We start from the raw sequence: 12,500 nt of genomic DNA, 5'->3' as shown, positions 1-12,500 counted from the left end.
TTCCATCGTCAAGCGTATTACACGAGACAAAGGTGTGAGAAGGATTAAGTATGACATGAAAAAGGAAGCGGACAGCAGAAGCAAAAGGGGGCGTGTGTGGGGGGACCGTTCTTCTGCTGCCCGCGTTCCTTCTTAATGTCTTACCTAACCCTTCTCACATCTTTGTTCCATGTAATACGTCTGATGATGTCATTATACGAAAGTGCTTCCTGTCTTCAAGTTTCTCTGAATACGTTCTTTCACGATGATGTGAAAGCCCTGCATACATATGCATATATATATATATTTATATATATATATATATATATATATATATATGTCTATGTATATACATATATATATATATATATACATATATATATATATATATATATATATATATATATATATATATATATATTGTATCAGGTTCGGTTGTCCACGTGGGTACAAATTAGAAAAACAATTATCACAAGCTTTGTAATATTGTATCATTTCCTGCGAGTAATACAGTCAATACATTGACGTACAGGATCTCAAACCTGATTAAAACACACACACACACACACACACACACACACACACACACACACACACTCACACATATATGATCATCCGCTTGGCTGGCCCAGGCGATTTTGTTCAGGTAGGGATACTGGAATCTATAGTCGAGAGGATGCAATTCTATTTTATTTCATATTTTCTTTTTCTTTTTCTTTTTTTTATTAAAAATTCAGGATAAATCTCTTACCAAATTTCGAAGCAAAGTTTTGCCTGAATGTGGAAAAAAGTGTATCGCTTTTGGGTGTCCACGTTGTTGCTGAGAGATAGTCCCCCTTCCTCCTCCTCCCTCCCTCCACCACCTTCGGTCTATAACCAGCGTTTCTATCCTTGGAAGACAATGTCAAGTGATAGAAGGGAGTAGACGTTTAAAAAGATAAGGATATTCTAGATCGAAAATGCTGAGGAACTCTGGTCAGTAGGGGGTGTCTGTGACGTCACTGCTACAACCAAAACGAAGAACTACCGAACAGCCTAACTACTACAATCACCACACCCTGACAACTACATACCCGGCTAACTACATCTACTAAGACTCTGACCATCATCTCCCACAATAACTACTAACTACTAACTGCAATAACTACCAACTACTAACTACTACTCTTATTACTACAACATCCTCTTCCACACCCTATCTTTCCTCCATTTCATCTCACCGGTACCTAACCCCCCCTCCCCCTCCTCCCTCCTTTCCCCCCTCTCCCCCCCCCTTCTTACTTCACTTCCTCAAGTGGACCGGAAAAAATGTCCACCGGATCCGGTGCCCGGCCAGCTGGACAGTTGGGGACTCACACAGGGGGACCCCCCCCACCTCCACCTCCACCTCCACCTCCTCCCCCAACCCCAACCACTCTCTTCCAGATCTCCAGGCTGTATATGCATGTTACCTGCATATGCTTGTATATGCTTGCATGCACAGTATGTATATATAATGTACAGGTTGATACCAGCACATGTATTTACAGCACATAAGGCTTGGATCACTTGCTGGAATCGTGATTGGCAGCTGTTACCCTTCCCGATAAGTGGTAAGAGTTCGTATATGGAGCGGTCTATGGGTAATGTTTTGAGCGTGCGTGCGTGCGTGTGTATCTGTGTGTGTTAGAAAGATAGAGAGAAATTAAGAGAGAAAGAGAGAGAGAGAGAGAGAGAGAGAGAGAGAGAGAGACAGAGAGAGAGAGAGAGAGAGAGAGAGAGAGAAAGAGAGAGAGAGAGGGAGGAAAAGAGAGCAAGAAAGATAAAAATCTAAGACATGGAGGAAGAAATTGACAGAACCCGAAGTTGAACCTTTCGAAGAATTGACGGTTTCCCTAAAAGCCTCAGCCAGAATAGATGGAACTAAGAGACCTCACCAATCTCTGTGTTCAACTGAACAACTCTCACAGCCACCAAGAAACCACCAAGTCGGAGGCTGGCAAGGGGTGGGGGGGGGAGGGGCAAAGCCACCTCGCTTCAGCCCCCTAGTCCTCGCAGCCTCCTCTCCTTACACTCCTCCTCCTCCTCCTCCTCCTCCTCCTCCCTCTGTCCTCCATCATGAATATGCACTCCCGCGGAAGGAAGTCCGGGAGGAGAGAGGGGGGAAAGGGGGGAAAGGGGGGAAGGGGGGAGGGGGCATCGCGGTTCCAAGGTGAAAGGGGCCACGGGGAGAGGAATTGAGGAGTTGAGGAGAGATGATGGGTGGAAGGGCGATGAGAGAGTGGAATAAAGAAACGGATTGATGAATTGATTGGATGTAATAGGTCTAGACTTACATACATGTGTAGGTAGATCCAAGGGCTAAGTTAAGTAGATAAGCAGGATGGAAACACACACACACACACACACACACACACACACACACACACACACACACATACACACACACACACTCACGTTTAGCATTGGCAAGATTTGAACTCGGGACATGCGTGACAATCATAGAAAATGAATTATATACAGATAGGGAGGGAGGATGGGTGAATATGAAGCGTATCGGAGAGAGGAAGGGAAGGAAGGAGGGCGGGGAAAGGAGGAAAAGGAAAAAAAGTGGAGAAGGAGTAGGAAAAGGAGATAGAGAAGGAGGACAAGGAGGAAAAGGAGAATGAGAAAGGATGACGGGGGAGAGGTGTAGTAAGAGGAGGAGGAGGAGAAGGAAGAGGAGGAGAAGGAAGAGGAGGAGAAGGAAGAGGAGGAGGAAGAGGAGAAGGAAGAGGAGGAGGAGGGGGAGGATGAGAAGGAAGAGGAGAAGGAAGAGGAGAAGGAAGAGGAGTAGGAGGAGGAGGAGAAAGAGGAGAAGGAAGAGGAGGAGGAGGAGGAGGAGAAGGAAGAAGAGGAGGAGGAAGTTTATGTTCTATATGACATGGGTGACGTCATCACGGATCTAAATACTTGGGGACATCGTGGTACTGTGGTGAAGTGTGACCGGACTCGAACTCGAGTTCGAGTCCCCGGACCTCACGCAAAGGCGGGGGACGGGGTGCGAGTTGATCCCAGTACTTCCCTAAACAAGAAGATCCGTCATGCACCATCAGTGAGGCGAGGATATTGGTTCCTTAGCACGAAATCGTAGAAGAGGAGGAAGAGGAGAAAGAGGAGGAAGAAGAAGAAGAAAAAATTTTGTCTTCATTTTTGTGTGATAAAGTTGAAGAGATGGGAACTGAACTTACTGTATTTCATGAATACATTACCAGAGGTATTGTATAAACCTTGGCAAAGGAATGAAGGAAAAGGCTAAAGATGATGGAGATAAAACTCTTTGTGTTACTGATAGTAGTGGTGGTGGTGGAGTGTGGTGGAGTGTGGTGGTGGAGTGTGGTGGAGTGTGGTGGTGGAGTGTGGTGGTGATAAGAGTGTGGCGGTGGTAGGAGTGTGGTGGTGGTAGTGTGTGGTGGAGGAAGGAGTGTGGTGGTGGTGGTAGGAGTGTGGTGGAGGTAGGAGTGTGTTGGTGGTGGTAGGAGTGTGGTGGTGGTATTGGTGGTGGTATTGGTGGTGGTTGTGGTGATGGTATTGGTGGTGGAGGTGGGAGTGTGGTAGCGGTGGTGGTAGGGGTGTGGTAGCGGTGGTGGTAGGAGTGTGATTGTCGTTCTGGTGGTAGTGGTGGTAGTGATGGTAGTTGTGGTGGTGTGAGTGTGGTTGTCGTTGTGGCGGTGTTGATGAGGGCAAAAAAGGAAGAAAGGAAGGAAAAATGGAGAAAATGAAGGAAGGAAGGATGGAAGGAGGGAAACAGGTAGGGGAGGAAAGAAGAAAGGAAGAGAGGGAAGGAAGTAAGGTAAGAAGTGAAAGAGAGAGAAAGAGAGAGAGAGAGAGAGAGAGAGAGAGAGAGAGAGAGAGAGAGAGAGAGAGAGAGAGAGAGAGAGAAGAAAGGATGAAAAGGAAAGAAGAAAGGTAAGAAGGAAGAAGAAGAAAAAAGAAAATGTAGGAAGGAAGGAAGGAATGAAGGAAGGAAGGAAGGGAAGGAAGAAAAATAGGAAAGAAGAAAAGAAAGAGGAAAAGAAGAAAGAAAGGAAGGGAGGGAAGGAAAAAAGGTAGGAAGAAAAGAAAGAGGAAAGGAATGAAGGAAGGAAGGAAGGGAGGGAAGGAAAAAAGATAGGAAGGAAGAAAAGAAGGAGAGGAAGGAAAGAAGGGAGGGAAAGAAGAAAGGTAAGAAGGAAGGGAGGGTAGAATAAAGGAAGGAAGGAAGAAAAGAAAGAGGAAAGGAAGGAAGGAAGGAAGGAAGGAAGGGAAGGAAGGTAGGAAGGAAGAAAAGAAAGAGGGAAGGAAGGAAGGAAGGAAAAGATGGAAGAAAGAAAGGTAAGAAGGAAGGAAGGGAAGGAAGAAAGATAAGAAGTAAGAAAAGAAAGAGGAAAGAAAGGAAGGAAGAAAGGAAGGAAGTGAAGGAAGAAGGGAAGGAAGGAGGGAAGGAGGGAAGAAAGGACGAAAAAGAGGTGTAAGATGTGATAGAGGGAATAAAGAAAGGTAGAAAGGAAGAAAAGAAAGTGGAAAGGAAGGAAAGAAGGAAAGGAGGGAACGAAGGAAAGGAAGGAACGAAGGAAGGAAGGAAGAAAGGAAGGAACGAAGGAAAGGAAGGAACGAAGGAAGGAAGGAAGAAAGGAAGGAAGGAAGGAAGGAAGGAAGGAAGAAAAGGAGGTGGAAGAGGTATGTTGGAGGTAATCAAGAAAGTAATTATATGTAAGGATGGCAGACTTCGGGTACAAGGTGGGGGGAGGGGGGAGAGCTGGGGAGGAAATGGTGGGGGGGAGGGGGGCCAAGATGGTTATCTCCCAGCAGATGTCGTTTCTTTTGCATAATATCTTCCTTCCACCCCGCCCACCCCATAACCTAAGCCCCCCTTCCCCCCCCCTGTCATCACTAATTTAATATGCGGGGTACCTACTCATCGGCCTCAGTCACGTGATCATCACCAAGAAGGGGGGGGGACCCACTCTCCTCGCCTCACCTGAGTTCCGTGACGTATTTTACATATTCTGTTGAAAACGTGACGTCATGGGACGATGTGATGATGATGATGATGGGGTCGTGGTCCACGAACACCAGGTTCAAACTGGGGGTCCCGCCTTCCCCTACAGTGGCGCCTGGTATAGCTTCTATAATGTCGTCAGACGATTTTATTCAGTTGAAAGGTTACTCAATTTCCCCGTCCTGGGGGGGGGGGTGCTGTCTTAAAGGATCTGGATTCTTTTTAATGATGTTGGATCCCTATTAAAGGGATTGAGTCCTTTTTAAGGTAGTTGGATCCTTCAAGAGGAATCCTACCCTATCAAGAGGATACCAATCCCATTAAGAGAGTTCTAACTCCCATTAAGAATTATCCAATCCCATTTTTTAGAATCCAATCCCCTTAACATATATGCTTATATCTGCCGTCAGGTGATTTTATTCAGGTAAAGGTTCCTCCTCCTCCCCCTCCCTACCACCTCCTCTGCACCATTCTCTTCACGTGTCTTCACCCTCTCTTTTTTAATCTAAAAATCCCTCCAGTCAGTCTCCTCTTTATCATCTCTTTCTCTTCTCTTTCTTGCAAAGTGTCCCTTTATTTGTCCTCTTCCTTCTACTCCTTTATCGCCCCTTTTTTTATCATTCTTCCTTATATTTCTTTATTATTCCCTTTCTTCTCCCTTCCTCATCATCCTCCTTTCTTGAGATCCCTTGTTTACATCCTCTACTCCCCCCCACATCCCCCCATCCCCCGCTCTGCATTGTCATCAACTAACTAGCCTCCCTTCCGGTCCTTAATAACAAGCTCCCCCTCCCCCTCTCCCCCCTCCCCCCTCTCTTTCTATTCTCTCCAGGCTAACTGTCCCTCGCCTACCATCTTGGGAATATTCAAGAATATATATATATATATATATATATATGCAAGGCGCTGTCATGGGAGATTATAGGGACAAATTGGGTCCCCCCTTTCAGAAAGGGCCTGGTCTCCCCACCCCCCTTTCGCCCCCAGTAACCCCCCCCATCCCTCGGAGTTGAAGACTTACCTTCCTCCTGAAGGCGATGAGATAGAGGTATGGAGGGATGGAGGGAGAGGTGGAGGGAGAGATGAACAAGACATGGTCTTAGCTATGGTCTTTTGTGACGTTATTGTGGAGATGGTGGTGATGGTGTTAGTGTTGGTAGGGTTGTTGGTGTTAGTTGTGATTGTGGTGATGGTTGTGATAGTGGTGATGGTGACGGTGTCAGTGTTGGTAGTGTTGATGGTGATAGTGTTAGTGTTGGTGGTGATAGTGGTGAGTGGTAGTGATGGTGACATTGGTGGTGACAGGAGTGTTGGTGATATAACTCTCGTGTTGGTGATATCACTTTCGTGGTACTTCTTCTTGTCATCTACTATAGCCGCTAACGTTGTGGTTGAAGTTAACAAGAATGTTAATGATGATATTAATGGGGATGTTAATGAGGATACTGACGTCATCCTTGATGCTGACGAGAACAATAAGGCCTTCCACGGAGATGAATAAAATCACCTGGTGACATCTAAAAAAGTACTCCACGGTAGGGAAGGGGTTAAACGATAGGAACTTTATGTTGACATCATTTATATTATTGTTGTTGTTGTTGTTGTCATTATTATTATTGCCACGTTCCTTCTTTTGCCATATATATTGACCAACTTGACTTCAAACTATGTTCCTCTGAAGAAGCCACTCAGGCGAAACTAGTCAGGAATAAAAGTATTTCCCTCAGCCCGTGTTCCCTTACCTCCTATCCACATTATTGTTATTATTATTATTACTATTATTATCATTATTACTATTATTATTATTACTATTATTATTATTATTACTATTATTATTATTGTTATCATTATTATTATTATTACCATTACCATTATTATTACTATTATTACTACTATTATTATTATTATCATTATTATTATTATTATTATTATTATCATCTTTTTTTTTTCTTAATGGTGGTAGTAGGGGTAGTGATGGTAAGGATAGTCGTACCATGCTTGTGAAGGTGTGGCAGTGACAATAGTAAGAGATATACTATCCAGATATCGGTAGTAAGAATTGTACCGCTAAAGATGGTGGTAGGAGTACCAGACATCATAACAGCGATGGAAGTGATGGGGAGGTGGGGGGGCGGAAATGGTAATGATAATTATAATCTTAATATTCCAACTAAGGTGAATATCGGAAAATTCTGTTCCACGTACTATGAAAAAGAAAAAGAAGAAGAAAAAGAAGAAAAGAAGAAGAAAAAGAAGAAAAAGAAGAAGAAGAAGAAGAAGAAGAAGAAGAAGAAGAAAAAGAAAAAGAAGAAGAAGAAGAAGACAATTTTGAGAGATCATCGGAACGTCAACGGCTATCCAGTTTAATAACAATTGTATCAGAGAAGATCACTCCAAGAATTATAACAAAGATGATTACGATCATTATAATGAAAACAATGATGATGACAACGATGATTATGTTCATGTTGATAATGATGATGACGATGATGATAATGATGATGATGATGATAGCAATGATGATAACAATGATGATAATGATGATAACGATGATGATATTCATGTTGATGGTGATGATGGTGATGATAACAATGATGATAATAATGATGATGACAGCAACGATGATGATGGTGGTGATGATGATAATGATGATTATGACGATGATGATAATGATAATGACGCGACGACGATGACAACGACAACTAAACAACAACAGCAACACAACCAGTATCATAATTCTAGCTCCCCTCCACCTCCCCCCATCCTCCCCCACCTCATCGCAGAGTCCGAAAGACTACCCCCCACCCCCGTCCCCACCCTCCGGTCACCCTCGATCTCGGACTTCGTGAGAAGAACTCTACGTCGGCGAAATCCCTTTCAGGTTGTTTACATTTCTTTCCAGATCATCCCCTCTCCCCGCCTCCCCCTCTCCCCCTCTCCCCCCTCCCCCCTTCTCGTTACGCATTCGTTTGAAGCCTGGCCAGGTGAAGCCTTCCACACACCCCAGACCCCAACCTGGGGATGAAGGGACACCTCTCACTGCCCCAACCACTCCCTCCGCGGCGGTGTCCGCGCCTAAAAGGTCTTCCGTTCTTGGGCGAACTGGCGTGAACGGACAAATGCGTACACATGACCGAACACGCTGGCCTCGACAGGAAAACAAAAAAAAAGTAGAGGGAACTGTGTCAATACTCACAGGGCGAGATGCCTATCGGTAGCTTACGTATATAGATATTTATGTATGTATGCATGTAGATATGTATGCACGCATGTATGTATATATGTATATATATATATATATATATATATATATATATATATATATATATATATATATATACATATAATACATATACATATATACCGGCTTCCTGGTATAATTGTACCTACTTCATCTACCAACTAAGCTGCATGTTAAGTCGGCACCACGCTCTCTTGGGCAAAAGATTGGAGTGTATATGCATGCATGTATGTATGTATGTATACAGTATTATTATTATTATGATTATTATTACTATCATTATTATTATCATTATTATTAATAATAATAGTAATATCAATAATAATAATAATCGATTTATTGAGTTAATAATGATACAATCATACACTGACAAAACACAATTTGAATTAATTCTAGAACTAGACTAAATTTAGTTAATAATGTGCACTATGGGTGGAATGGCGATATTCTTATAGTCAGTCCTCGGCACTCTGATGGGCACAAGTTTGTTGTTGTGCCTGGTAGTGTGGCGTGGTGGGGGAACGTCAGGTGGGAGGAAGTGTGGGTGACAAGGGTGAGATTTGGTCTTCCCCACAATTCCTAAATTACCTCTCGATTCAGGGTGATTAGGGCGTTGTTATAGCTCAGAGCTCTCATACAGAAGGTAATCGCTGTCGATCACGAGTCCTGCACGTGATTCAAGACCCTCAACATACCCACCCTCGTCCCAGTGACGCCTTTTAAAGGTTTTTAGGTTTTATCCTGACTGACATTAAACGAGAGAGAGAGAGAGAGAAAGAGAGAGAGAAGAGAGAGAAGAGAGGACACTGGGTGCATGCATGCATGCATGCATACAAGAGACCCAACACGACGTGCAAGTGCAAGAAGGACACCCATGCAGGCGCGTGCGCAAGCAAATGGATTCCTGCTTGGCAGTGCCTCTCATGAGGACAACCTCGAGCACCTGACTCAGAGTTCCGCCTCCAAGGACGACCTCCGAGGACCTACTTCAAGGACGACCTCAGAGGACCACCTCGTAAGACGACCCCCGAGCTCTACCTCTAAGGACGACCTGCAAGGACGAACTCCGAGATGACCTTCTTCAAGGACCACCTCCGAACTCGCACAAATCCTCTCCGGAGAAGAATAAATACTCTCTCTCTCTCTCTCTCTCTTCCTGCCGTCACGTGATTTCATTCAATCCCGTCTTGCTTCTTCTTCGGTGGGGAAGACGAAGAAGAAAAGGAGGAGGAGGAGGAGGAGGAGAATGAGGAGAAATAGGAAGAAGAGGAGGAGGTGGAGGAAAAGGAGGAGGAGGGGAGGAGGAGGAGAATGAGGAGGAGGAGGAGGAGGAAAAGGAGGAGGAGGGGAGGAGGAGGAGAATGAGGAGGAGGAGGAGGAGGTCATGTGACTCGGGCGCGGATGCAGAGGAGGAGGAGGAGGAGGAGGAGGAGGAGGAGGAGGAAGGAAGTAGAAGGAGAATGAGGAGAGGAATGAGGAGGAGGAGGAGGTCATGTGACTCGAGCGCGGATGCAGAGGAGGAGGAGGAGGAGGAGGAGGAAGAGGAGGAGAGCTCGCAAAAACAAACCATTGGTGCTTGCAAGTGCGGATCAATACTCGGGCCGAAATCCGCTGCCCGGCACCAAGACGAGAGGAGATGGGCAGGACCAGAGGAGGAGGAAGAGGAAGAGGAGGAGGAGGAGGAGGAAGAGGAGGAGGGAGGAGGAAGAGGAGGAGGAGGAGAGGTAGGAGGAGGAAGAGGAGGAGGAGGAGGAGAGGTAGGAGGAGGAAGAGGAGGAGGGGAGGAAAGGGAGGAGGAGGAGGAGGAGGAGGAGGATGGAGGAAAAGAGGAAGAGGAGGAAGGAAAGAGAAGGGTGGAGGAAGAAAAGAAAGAGGAAAAAGAGGGAGGAGTAAGGAAAGAGACGGATGGAAAAAAGGAAGGGGAGGAGGGAAGGGGAGTAGGAGGAGGAGGAGATATGAGTTGGAAGGAAAAGGAGGAAAATGAAGAAAAGAAACGAAGAGGAGAAAAGGAAGAGTGAGAGAGAAGAAGAAGAGGAGGAGGAGGAGGAGGAGGAGGAAGAGAAGGAGAGGAGGTCGGAGAGGAGGAGGAGGACGTTGAGGAGGAGGAGGAGGAGGAGGAGGAAGACACCCAGTAGATGATGATGATAAACTTGGTTGCTGCATCAGCAGCTATACAGTGAGCCACGGAAGTCGAAAGCCTTAAGCGTTTTGCCCGTGAGTTGCAAGATGCAAGATGCACTCCCTCCCTCCCTCCCTCTCTACCTACTCCTTGCACAGCATCGTGCAAAAGTCCTGCCGTCCCCTTCGCTAAAATGATGACGCACTTTTTAGATCTTATTATGGCTGACGTCACGTGATTTTAATCATGTGACAGAAAATGTTCGCTGTCAACATTGACGTATATCTTTCCGTTTTCTGTTATACGCCATTCTTCTATACTTATACAAGAAAGTAAATGTTATGTTGAAAATGCACAGAAAAATAACTATCCGTATATAACTGCACAATAAAAATTCTGGTTAGTTAAAAAATAGCACTTTTAACTGTAGAAATATATTTATTGATGTTGACACAAGCGTCGCTACCGAGTCAAAAAAAAAAAAAAAAAAAAAAAATCGTGGCCTCTCCTAAGCCGATTCGAAAGCCTTATATATATTGACATTGTCAACAAACTTCTTCCCCCAACTGTGTAAACGGAGTACTACACCCTGAGCGGCTACAGAAAGTTAACTTGGTGAGGGTCCAAGCGGCCGGTGGCCCGAGTGGCCCTGCAAGCCCCGTGCAGCCAATGAAAATCAGCCTTGGGCCGACGAGGGGACCCTTCGCTTATGACGCGCTGTTGTCTTCCCCAGCAACATTGACGTCAGTGTCCATATACAAGCACCCCCATCCCCCCTAACCCCCCCCCATCTCGGGGGAGGGGGAGGGGAGACATAAAGCCCCTAAGATTCATTTACAAGATGTATACATTGCCTTCCTTCCCTCTTCTTGATGCATGGTAGGGAGCGTCGTACCCCATCCACTACAAAACTCCTCCTTCCAACTTGCTTCCCCTGGACACGGACACCACAGTCTTCGGATAGAATTCTTTTTCCAAAATGCTTTCCTGAGATCCTTTTATATATATATATATATATATATTTATATATATATATATATATATATATATATATATGTATATAATATATATACATATAAAGGGATCGTGACACATTTGTATAAATACACTAAAGACCCACTGTTGATTGGATTAAGAAAAGAAAGGAAATAACGATTTCCGTATATTTCGATCACTGGTTGTGATCATTTGTATTCCACTGAAGAGGATCACAGCTAGTGTTCGAAATATACGGAAATCGTTATTTCCTTTCTTTTCTTAATCCTATCAGCAGTGGGTCCACATGTATATATATATACATGTGGACAATTTTATTTCCACTATCATTACCGTATTACTATTATGGTCATCATTGCCATTATCATTATCATTATTATTGTTATTACTATCATCCATTGTTATCATTATTAATATTATGAAATAAGGTTCGTTGTCATACTGCGGTAATACGCGCTGCTGGTATCCATTAGAGAGGTTAGGCGCAGGGGTTCGAGTCCTGATTACACCAAACGATCTCATTCGTCGAAAGGTTAGAAATCTTCGCGATTGAACTTGAACTCGCCTCGCTAAAATTAGAAAACGCGAACTTGGTGTCATGATTGTACGTCTCCATGTTTTTAATTTTGGTTTGCGTCCCGTTACATCCCGTTACATATCGGTCGCGTAACGGCATGCCGTGACACGTTACGGAGCGTCACACACGGAACAAGTAACGACCCTACCAAGGCAAATCTTCATTTATTCCTAATATGTGTTAAAAAATCACACCTATCTGTTGGATGTTTTTGAATATTTTCTTCCCAAATTTTCTTACCAATCTCCTTAAATAAAATTTCTTAAAGACATTAATCTCCCTGGCGGTGCTTTCTCCTACCCCCTCCATTTATCCCTCCTCTCCTCCCATCCCTCCCCTTTTTACTCCTAAACTTCTTCCTCTCCCCCTATCTCCTCTCTCTCTCTCTCTCTCTCTCTCTCTCTCTTTCTCTCTCTCTCCCTTCCCTCTCTCTGAACAGTCCACCCACTCTTCCCCCACCCATTCCCCCCACCTTCTCTCTGCCCCCCTTCCCCCTCCTTATCTTCCATCTTCTTTTCACTGGTTCTTTTCTTTGGCCCTCCTCCTCCTCCTCCTCCTCCTACTTGCCCTCCTTCTCCTCTCTCCTCTC

This window comes from Oratosquilla oratoria, chromosome 9, assembly GCF_046742065.1.
Source record: "Oratosquilla oratoria isolate Oo_2021 chromosome 9, ASM4674206v1, whole genome shotgun sequence".
In the NCBI taxonomy this organism is placed as follows: domain Eukaryota; kingdom Metazoa; phylum Arthropoda; class Malacostraca; order Stomatopoda; family Squillidae; genus Oratosquilla; species Oratosquilla oratoria.
This window is presented reverse-complemented; position numbering follows the sequence as displayed.